This window comes from Ailuropoda melanoleuca, chromosome 17, assembly GCF_002007445.2.
Source record: "Ailuropoda melanoleuca isolate Jingjing chromosome 17, ASM200744v2, whole genome shotgun sequence".
Taxonomy (NCBI): Eukaryota; Metazoa; Chordata; class Mammalia; order Carnivora; family Ursidae; genus Ailuropoda; species Ailuropoda melanoleuca.
The window spans coordinates 30690464-30699834 of record NC_048234.1 but is presented as its reverse complement, the minus strand read 5'-3'; the positions used below and the strand labels follow the sequence as shown (position 1 = coordinate 30699834).

Genomic DNA, 9371 nt, shown 5'->3' with positions numbered 1-9371 from the left:
TAATGGACCATCAGTTTTTACTTATTTTTAAATTTTTATTTTATTTTAAAGGTTTTATTTATTTGAGAGAGAGAACACAAGTAGGGGGAGCAGCAGGCAGAGGGAGAAGAAACTCCCCGCCGAGCAGGGAGCCTGATGTGGGACTCGATCCCAGGACCCTGGGATCATGACCTGAGCCAAAGGCAGACGCTTAGCCAACTGAACCACCCAGGTGCCCCCACCCTGTTTCAATTTTAGACAGAATCGACTTCCTAGTATGGAAGATAAATCAGCATAGTACAGGACCTCCTGACTCTCTCCTCTCTCCACTGTCCGGTATTTGTTATTTGCACTAGTATGACTTTCACACTGTTAAGTCTTATAAAACTGACACAAGAGGTGCTGGGTTATAACTTCCACAATCGTTTTATTTTAAATTCATACATAAATATATCTGATGCCTCTTTCCATTTCTTGTACTAAGCCTTCTATATTTCTCATCGCTTAATTTCGATTCTTCTCTTGATCGGCTAGACATTGTCAACAAACGTTTCATTCTTCCCCAAATCATTTTTGTTTCCTTTCCATGAAAGGTTCACGAGTGTTGAATACACAGTGACTAACCGTTCTCGTTTAGCTGTTGGATTTTAGCACTGAAAGTCCTGTGTCCCAGGTAAGCCCTCGGTCCTCGGTACAAAGACAGGTGGTCAGTGTAGCCTGGCCCCTAAGTTCATGTTCGACAGGTGGAGCAGCTTGGGTTCCTGGTTCCCGGACAACACAGTAAATGCTGCGTCGCTGATTTCTGGAGATGAGTGGTGCTGGGCGAAGTCCACAGCAGGTGTCAAGGGTCCCCTATAGACTTGCTATTGCTGCTTTGAAGCCCATCAGATTATTTCTTTAGTCTTGACGTTCGGTAACCTTTCTTCTCTTTGTTTTTTCTGAGGACAGGATATGCTTTCTCATTAGGGAGACTAAACACTTTCATTATCTCAAGCAAGCGTTCGTTCCTGGTTTACATCAAATATTTCTTTCTGTTCCACTTCAGTCTCTTCTCATCTCCAGGAACTCTAGCTATGTGTGTGCTTTCTCTTTATCTCTCCAGGCTTCCTTTTGAGAGAATTCCTGAGTCCTGCCATGCTCTCAGTTCTGTCCTGTGAGGAATTGAACCTCAGGGTTACCAGCCTCAGGAAAGCCATGATATTGCGAACCATGGTCCCCATCTTCTTCATCATCCCTGTTGGAACACCTGCTGGGCTCACGGCTCTCGAGTGTGCTATTCCGCATATCTGCTTTGTGCTTCTTGAAAGGGCACAACATATAAAATAGGCAATTCCAGTCTGCTTGGGTGGGAAGAAAAGACAGACTTACGCACAGATAAATTGCCATTTTCCTTGGTAAGTGCCATCATAGAAGAATGAACTCATTCCCATAGGAGCATAGCAGCCGTGTCTGCAAGGATAAGGAGGGGGTGCTCAGATGAGGGCATGGGTGCCGGGGGAAGGGCACATCCCAGGCAGAAGTTGTGACATGTGTCCTGCCTAATTGGAAGAATGCATTCTCATGCTCAAGGAAGAATGAAAAAGTCGAGGTGGCTGGAGCCAAAGTAAAGAAAATAACACATCAGATGTGCGACTGAACGGGCAAGTATGAGCCAAATGATTGCCACACTGTCCTTAACTCTAGCACCCTAGGAAAAAGGGTGTCGGTGAGTTTAAATGTTTTTGGGAGACTCGTACGCACTCAGACTCACTTTCTACATAGCACCCTTATCTTATGTCAGCGACTGGTTTCCTTCTGACTCCTAGTTGATATTTCTAGGTAAGTATAAGAATATTCCTCTATTCTGTTTTCTTCATTCAGCCAGGAGTGGATCGATGTTCCCTCTCCTAAAGAAATCAGCCCTACCCACTAACCTTTTCCTCGTATAATGTGAACGACATGCAGAGAGCAAAGGACAAACCCCGAAATCTAAGGGAAATGTTCTTTTCTGAAAACATGGCGGGTTTTTGTTTTCCTTTGTGTTTTATCTGAAAGCCAATGTTCCGGCAGCACCTCCCCATCGAGGGGGAACTACTCACGCCAGAGGGGGCTGGCAGGAGGGTAGGGTTGACTCAGTTGACTGCAGTGTTTTTTTAGTATTACAACCCAAAGGACTGCACTCTCTGTTTCTGGATCCCACACAAACAACCTGGGTTTGGGGCTTAAAAGTCCTTACGGTTGGTGCACAGGAACTTGTAGAAAACCATAGCTTCCTACTTGTAAGAAAACTTGTTTTGAGTGTAGTTAGGGTCTTTCTTTTCAAAGCGGCAAATCCATTTTAGAAAACAACAATTTGATAATTTAATGACTGCTTTTTTTTTTTTTTTTTTAATGGAAATATCTGGCAGGGCGCCTGGATGGCTCAGTCGGTTAAGCATCTGCCTTCAGCACGGGTCATGATCCCGGGGTCCTGAGATCCAGTCCCACATTGGGCTCCCTGCTCAGCAGGGAGCCTGCTTCTCCCTCTCCCACTCCCCCTGCTTGTGTTCCCTCTCGCACATCTCTCTGTCAAATAAATAAAATCTTTTTTAAAAAAAGAAAGAAATATCTGGCAAATGACTAAACAGAGCCAACTTACAGGCAGTGTTCCAGTCTTAATGAAAAGGCCGATTTGGATAGAAACCAGTGTAGTCAGGAGGGGCTGTAAGCGAGGGAAGAAGAGAAGCTGCTGGAAAAAACCAGAGGACAACGCATCCATTAGTCACAGTGGGCAAATTGCCTCGGGCCCACAATACTTTCAGAAACCCAACAAATTATTTAATTTTTATTTCTTTCAAAATCAAAAGAAAAAAATGAACATATTATAATGAATCCAGCCTAGGTTATCTTCCACTTTATACTAATGAAGTTATACAATGTCATTTTTAATATCTTTTTTTTTTTTTTTAAATGGAGGAAGGAGCCCAGGGAGGCAGAAGTGCTGAGGGCCCCGCAAAAGTCCCAAAGGGGCCCCAGCAGTTACTAAATATGTTGGCTCCAAGGCCTAAGAAAACATAACCCCAATGTCCTCGGAGTTACATTAGCTCTGATGCTCACTGACTTCGCTGGCTGGCTGGGTGGGCCCCATCCACAGCCTGTGGGATCTCAGCACCCATCTCGAAGTTTCCCTAGCTATTTCTGGAGCCCCTTTCCACTTGCTGGGTCACCTGGCTGCGTTTGTTTGAGCCACCCCTTTATTAACTTCCAGTGCCAAGAAGCCACGTCAGGAGACGCCACACCAATGTTACAGCGTTCAACTGGCACCACTTTGTTCCGTCCACGGCTGTTGCATGAATCCTCACCCCTTGAGGTGCCCAAACAGCGCTGCGGATACCCGCACCCGCCTCCCTGTAAATTAGCAACTCCGGTTCGTTACTGCGCCTGCGCAAGGAAACAGCTGTCCCCTGCCGCCCCCCCTTTGTTCTTGTCTCTTCTAGGCAACCAGAGACCTTTTCCCCCAAAGGTTCCATCCTTTTGTGAATATATACACACACCGTGTGCTAACTATACTGGGGTTAAAAAATAACAATAAAATTTTTTTTTAATTTTTTAAAAATCTACACATGCCACTTTAGTGCTGACCCTACAACACTAATATTTGGTTTTTTATTATATTTATTATTTTATCATATATATAATACCAAATATTTCAAAAATATCGACTTCCAAATATTTCAAAAACAAATATATACACACCAGGAAACACACCTTTACCAACATTATTAATACGGGATATGACTTCTCTAATATGTCCTCTTTTTGCCACTTACTTTAAGTTCTGGCGAACAATTTGGACCCACAATCTCTAACAAAGATGTGCAACTGATGGCTCTGGACCCACGGCAGAGAAATAGAGGGCGAATATCACGCTGGATGGTGAAGCTCAAGGGATAGAACACCTTCGGGCACCTTCAAAGAAACGGCCCAAGAAAGCAGAGGAACCGATAGTCCGAGATTGCTGCAAAGGCTTCTACTCACGACGCATGCGCTAGCTATCACTGCCCCGCGACCTGGGCAAGCTGGCCGTGCGGGCGGCACACTCAGGCAGCTGATGGGGCTCTGAGCCCTGGACCACTGGCCTCCTCCCCCGCCACCAAAGCCTCGTGCTGTCTTCCCAGAAACCCTGCAGCGGCTTGGAAGATCCAGATGCAGCCCTTCTCAAGGCAGTACTTTCCCTTTCGAGGCACTTAGAAATGTTGGATGTTTGCTTATATGTTTTTTAACGATCGGCTTTTAGTGCACAAGGGCAAGGCATGCTGAATATGTTGCAAGACAGAGAGTTGAGCAAAAGAATTTTTTTTAATCCCAACATATCCGTAACACTACAGAAATCGATTTATTTTAACTATTGGGGAATGTGATTGAGGGAACTTGTTCCCTTGCTATTGTAAGTGTTTAACTTCAGTATAGATGTTAACGGCAGCAGGGAGGAGGGGTGCCTGGGTGGCTGAGTGGGTTAAGTGTCCCACTCTTGATTTCGGCTCCAGTCATGGTCTCGGGGTCGTGAGATGGAGCCCTGTGTCAGGCTCTGCACTCAGCGTGGAGTCTGCTTGAGATTCTTTCTCTCTCTCTCCCTCTGCCCCTCCCCCTGCTTGCAAGCACTCTAAATAAATAAGTAAATAAATAAAATCTTTTTTAAAAAAGTCTCAGGGATGACATGTGATATTAACTGATAAGATTTCCCACATTCATTTTTTTTTCATCCCATACAAGGTAAAGGAAGCTCCCCTCCTGCCAGGTTCCGAGGTTCCGGAGGGGCATGGGGGAAGATCATAGGGGTCTTGGAGTGAAGCATGGAAGAGTCAGAAGACCTCACTGGGGACCCTAGACCAAGATGAAAGACACATGGAAAGAGTGAAGATTCCCTGTTCTTACTGGGAATCGGGGAAGGGCAGTCTCGTTGTGAACTGACCTAAGCCAGTTTGATCACATCCTAAAAACTTTTAGGCTGTCTTTGCTGGAAAATAGCAGCCACTAAAGAAGTTTGAGAAAGTGAGATTTAACTACACCCTATAATCTGTCAGGTTACGGAGAGCAATCACAGGCCAACTCTGCCACCCAGACAGATGGTCATGACACACGTATTCGTTGGTCGTCATCGAAAGCTGATGCTGCCCTGTGTGCTCGCTGAGGTTTTAGCTCTGTACCTTCTGGGGGACGCAGTCATACGCTGCAGGAAAGGTTCCCAAGCCGCAGACTCTTCATCTATGGCTTCTGGTTGCTATCACTCTGAAATCTTGCTACGCCAATAACTGAGCAACCATTTAGGGATCAAGAGAAATTTTAGGTTTTTCTGAATTCTTACCCCCTGTACATATGAGGGGTCTCTTTAAGGTATTTTCAGTCTGCATATTTTGAATCCCTTTAACATCCCCAGTGAGACTACATTTCTAAGAATCATCATACTAAGTAAGTCAGTTTCTTAAACTAAATTACTCGTTTCTCCAGTAAAGTCCCTTTCTGACCTCCCCTGTGCTAATTAGCAAAATGCTGTTTTGATGAAGGCGCTTCTGGACTGTAATTGTTTCTGATTTAATCCTCGTTGATCACACCTTGACTGCGCCTTCCGGATTACCTCCTAGGTTTCGGCTTCATCTGGAAAGTGGATACAAAATATCACAGTGCATATGGGGAAGTATTTTAAACCAAATTATAGCCACTGTAACGTGGTGGCATCTCCACGGGTCCCCATGCCATGATCCACACCTACAGATCCGCCACCACTTAGAACACCCTGGGGATCACACGCGGATACCAAGGAAACATCGGGAGCAGAAGGCCAGCAGGGGACGGAGCGAGAAAGACCCAGAAGTGAGGCGACCTCTTCCTCATTTCCAATCATTGGCAGTGGCATAAGAATCCACGAATTTAGAACCAACTGAGAGGGAAGAAGATTAGGAAGAAAAACTCTGGAAAAAGGCATATCCCTAATGATAGCTGTTTAACTCTGAAGAATCNACGTTGACAGTGGGGGCGCCTGGGTGGCACAGCGGTTAAGCATCTGCCTTCGGCTCAGGGCGTGATCCCGGCATTCTGGGATCGAGCCCCACATCAGGCTCCTCTGCTATGAGCCTGCTTCTTCCTCTCCCTCTCCGCCTGCTTGTGTTCCCTCTCTCGCTGGCTGTCTCTATCTCTGTCGAATAAATAAAGAAAATCTTTAAAAAAAAAAAAAAAATCAATAGGTTTGGCTATTCATAGCATTTAAACATTGATTAACAGAATTCACAAAATAAATGTTTCTTTCAAATGGAAATGGGAGCTGACTTACTCCAAATGAAAGTGTTACTTTTGCACCCCTGATTTTTGTGGGCTGACGTGACTATGACATCACAGCTCTTAGAGTCAGCCTCCCTTAAAGTCAGAGTCACGCACAAGGAGTGAGGCAATCCATTGGGTCTGACACGAGTCCCAACAGCAGCTTGGGAGGGAACCCAACCTTGGTCGTGAAGCTAGGCCTGTAGCCCCAGAAGCAATCTGGATGAGGAGGTGTTCATGGAGTGATCCAGCCCCGATTGCCACGAGAGAGAGATGTCTCGTGCCAAACAGGAAATGGAAAAAGGAGTGGATAGCTGTGCTAGGCTCCGAAAGCACCTTCTGAAATTTTTATTTCTATTTTCTGGCCAGCTCATTTTGGGTTACCTCTTAGTATCTCTTGGCAAGGTGGTTTTGAAAATTCCAGCCATACTAAGGGAGATCAAGAAAGGCAATTTGGTTTCAGTCTGCTTGAGAGATTTAGTAAATGGTGCTCTCGGGGTACCCACTGGTTGATAGTTGCGGTAATGAGGGGATCCCCCAAGTGGAGAGTAAAACTCAGGGGCACAGATGAGTCCTCCTTATCTGCCAAATCTTTCCAAACGGAGAACGTTTATTTTGTTCTTTCTTAAAATTACATAAGTAATATGTATTTATTGTAGGAACGTTTGAAAGTCCAAATAAAATATTTGTTTAGGGGCCCCCCCGGGTGGATCAGTCAGTTAAGTGGGTCTGACTCTTGATTTCGGCTCAGGTCACAATCCCAGGGTTGCAAGACTGAGCCTCACACTGGGCTCCGCACTCAGCATGGAGTCGGCTTGTCCCCCTCCCGGCCCTTGCTGTCTCTCTCTCTCAAAATCTTTAACATATATATTTAAATGAAGTCATTTCTAATGTCCCCACACAGTGCTAACCACTGTCGACATTTTTTTTTTAAAGATTTTATTTATTTATTCGACAGAGATAGAGACAGCCAGTGAGAGAGGGAACACAAGCAGGGGGAGTGGGAGAGGAAGAAGCAGGCTCATAGCAGAGGAGCCTGATGTGGGGCTTGATCCCAGAATGCCGGGATCACGCCCTGAGCCGAAGGCAGATGCTTAACCGCTGTGCCACCCAGGCGCCCCCACTGTCAACGTTTTAATGTACATCTTTACCCATCTGTTTCTAAACATTCGTATGTATGTGTGAATATTTCAGAACTGAGATGGCGCTGTATATACTCTTTTGTAATCTGCTTTTATTTGACTTATGCTGTGGACCTCTTTTCACATCAGTAAATGTTGTCTACTCCAGTGCTGCTCAGATGTGACCTGCGTCAGAATCACTAGAAGAGCTGAGTATAGACAGGCTGTTGGTCTCCACCCACCCCCCCCACTCTCAAATTCAGCAGTCCTGGGGGGCGAGGGGGAGAGTATGGAGGCTGGGGGTGCAAGAATTTGCACTTCCAACAAGTCGATGCTGATGCTATTGGTCTGGGCAGTGCATTTTGAAAGCTGTCATCTACACCATCACATGAATGATTGTTGACTACTTTATCGTGTGGATGCATGAATTTATTTAGTTGTTCCCCTTTATTTGGGTATCGAGATTATTTCAAATGCCAACAATGCTGGAATAACTATCCTTAGAGCTAAACCTGTACTTTGTTTTTACGAAAGATCTGCTTCCTTACACTGAGATCCAAGAAGTTAAAACACTTGAAAGAATTCTCCCTACCAGAAAGTGACAGAGCAAGAAGTGATGGAAAGTGTCACGGTCTAGGATAAAATAGAGCCCACTGTGGAAAACCAGATTAATCGGGGTTGTGGGGTTAATAGAATTGCAGATGAACAGAGAAGTCTGTCCAGAGAACTCTTCAGCTCATTTTATTCCATGTCAGACAGCCCACCACAAGGGAAACATCGCTCAGTAAGAGGAAATGCTTTATTTCCTACTTAATGTTAGATGTGACCTCGATGAGTTGATGAATAAAAATTTAAAAAGCCAAAAAAGAAAAAGATGAAAAGAAGTTTTGATAGTGATTATAGAGAAATGAGTATTTGTCTAAACAAATGTAGGTGAGCTTCATGTGACCAAAATTTATATTACATAAAATTAAAAATGAAAAAATAAGGAAAAACAACTCAAAATGTGTGGTCTTAAGACTTTTCAGATTGTGGGGGCACCTGGGTGGCTCAGTTGGTTAAGCATCTGACTTTGGCTCAGGTCATGGTCACAGGGTACTGGGATCCAGCCGCCCATCACAGGCTCCCTGCTGAGCTGCCCCTCCCCCTGCTCCTTGCTCCCTCTTCTCTCTCTCTCAAACAAAATTTATTTTATAATTTAAAAATTTTTAATTTTATAAATTTTATAATTTATTTTATGAAATAAATCCTTAAAAAAACTTTCTAGTGTATTTTTTAGGCAACAAAATTTTAAGGGAAAAATTTTGGAGCTAAACCAGGAGTACCTGATGTGTGACACGTTTTCAATCTTTTTTTTTTTTTTTTTTACTAAAGTAAATGTCTCTTGATTTATAATTTCTCTCTCAATTTATATTGTTAATTTAGTAAAAGGCATTGGTAGGATGGGTAATGAACAATGGCCCCCAAAGAAGCCCTACAGAAGAAGAGATCTGTAGAAGTTTCTCTCTGGCTTTGGGAAAGTGGAGGAAGGGAGCCTGAAGCCCAGGAATGCAAGGAATCCAGCCAAGGCAGAAAAGGAAGAGATCCTGCCCCAGAGACACAGAAGAAATAGCCCTGCAGACACCTTGACTTGAGCTCCGTAAAACTGATTGCAGACTGCCAGCTTCCAGAAGGGCAGGGAATATGTTTGTGTTGCTTAAACTGCTGCATTTGTGATGATTTGTTACAATCACAATAGGTGAAACCAACACAAGGGGAAAGAAAAGGTGCCTCACCTATTCTTACTCTTTTGAATACTTCGGTTTGCTTCATGGAGGCCTGGAAAAGCCCTGACTCAAGTCACTTTTCATGTCAAAGGTGATCTCCACACATCAGCGGAGACAGTCATCCCCTCTTGCTTAACCGATACTGGCGGTCCAGCCAAGGAAAAACCAACACTCACATACCTCATTTAAAATGAGTAATAACCATTCTTCCAATGATACAATTTATACACGA

The 9371-nt window shown here is 44.3% G+C and overlaps 1 long non-coding RNA gene across 1 annotated transcript; it reads left to right on the top strand.

The window, feature by feature from the left end:
• The first annotated feature begins 827 nt into the window (after positions 1–827).
• Positions 828–5954, top strand: LOC117797025. Its single transcript, XR_004621842.1, has 2 exons — positions 828–1373; positions 5580–5954. It is a non-coding gene; the product is annotated as an uncharacterized LOC117797025 (long non-coding RNA).
• The last annotated feature ends 3417 nt before the right edge of the window (positions 5955–9371 follow it).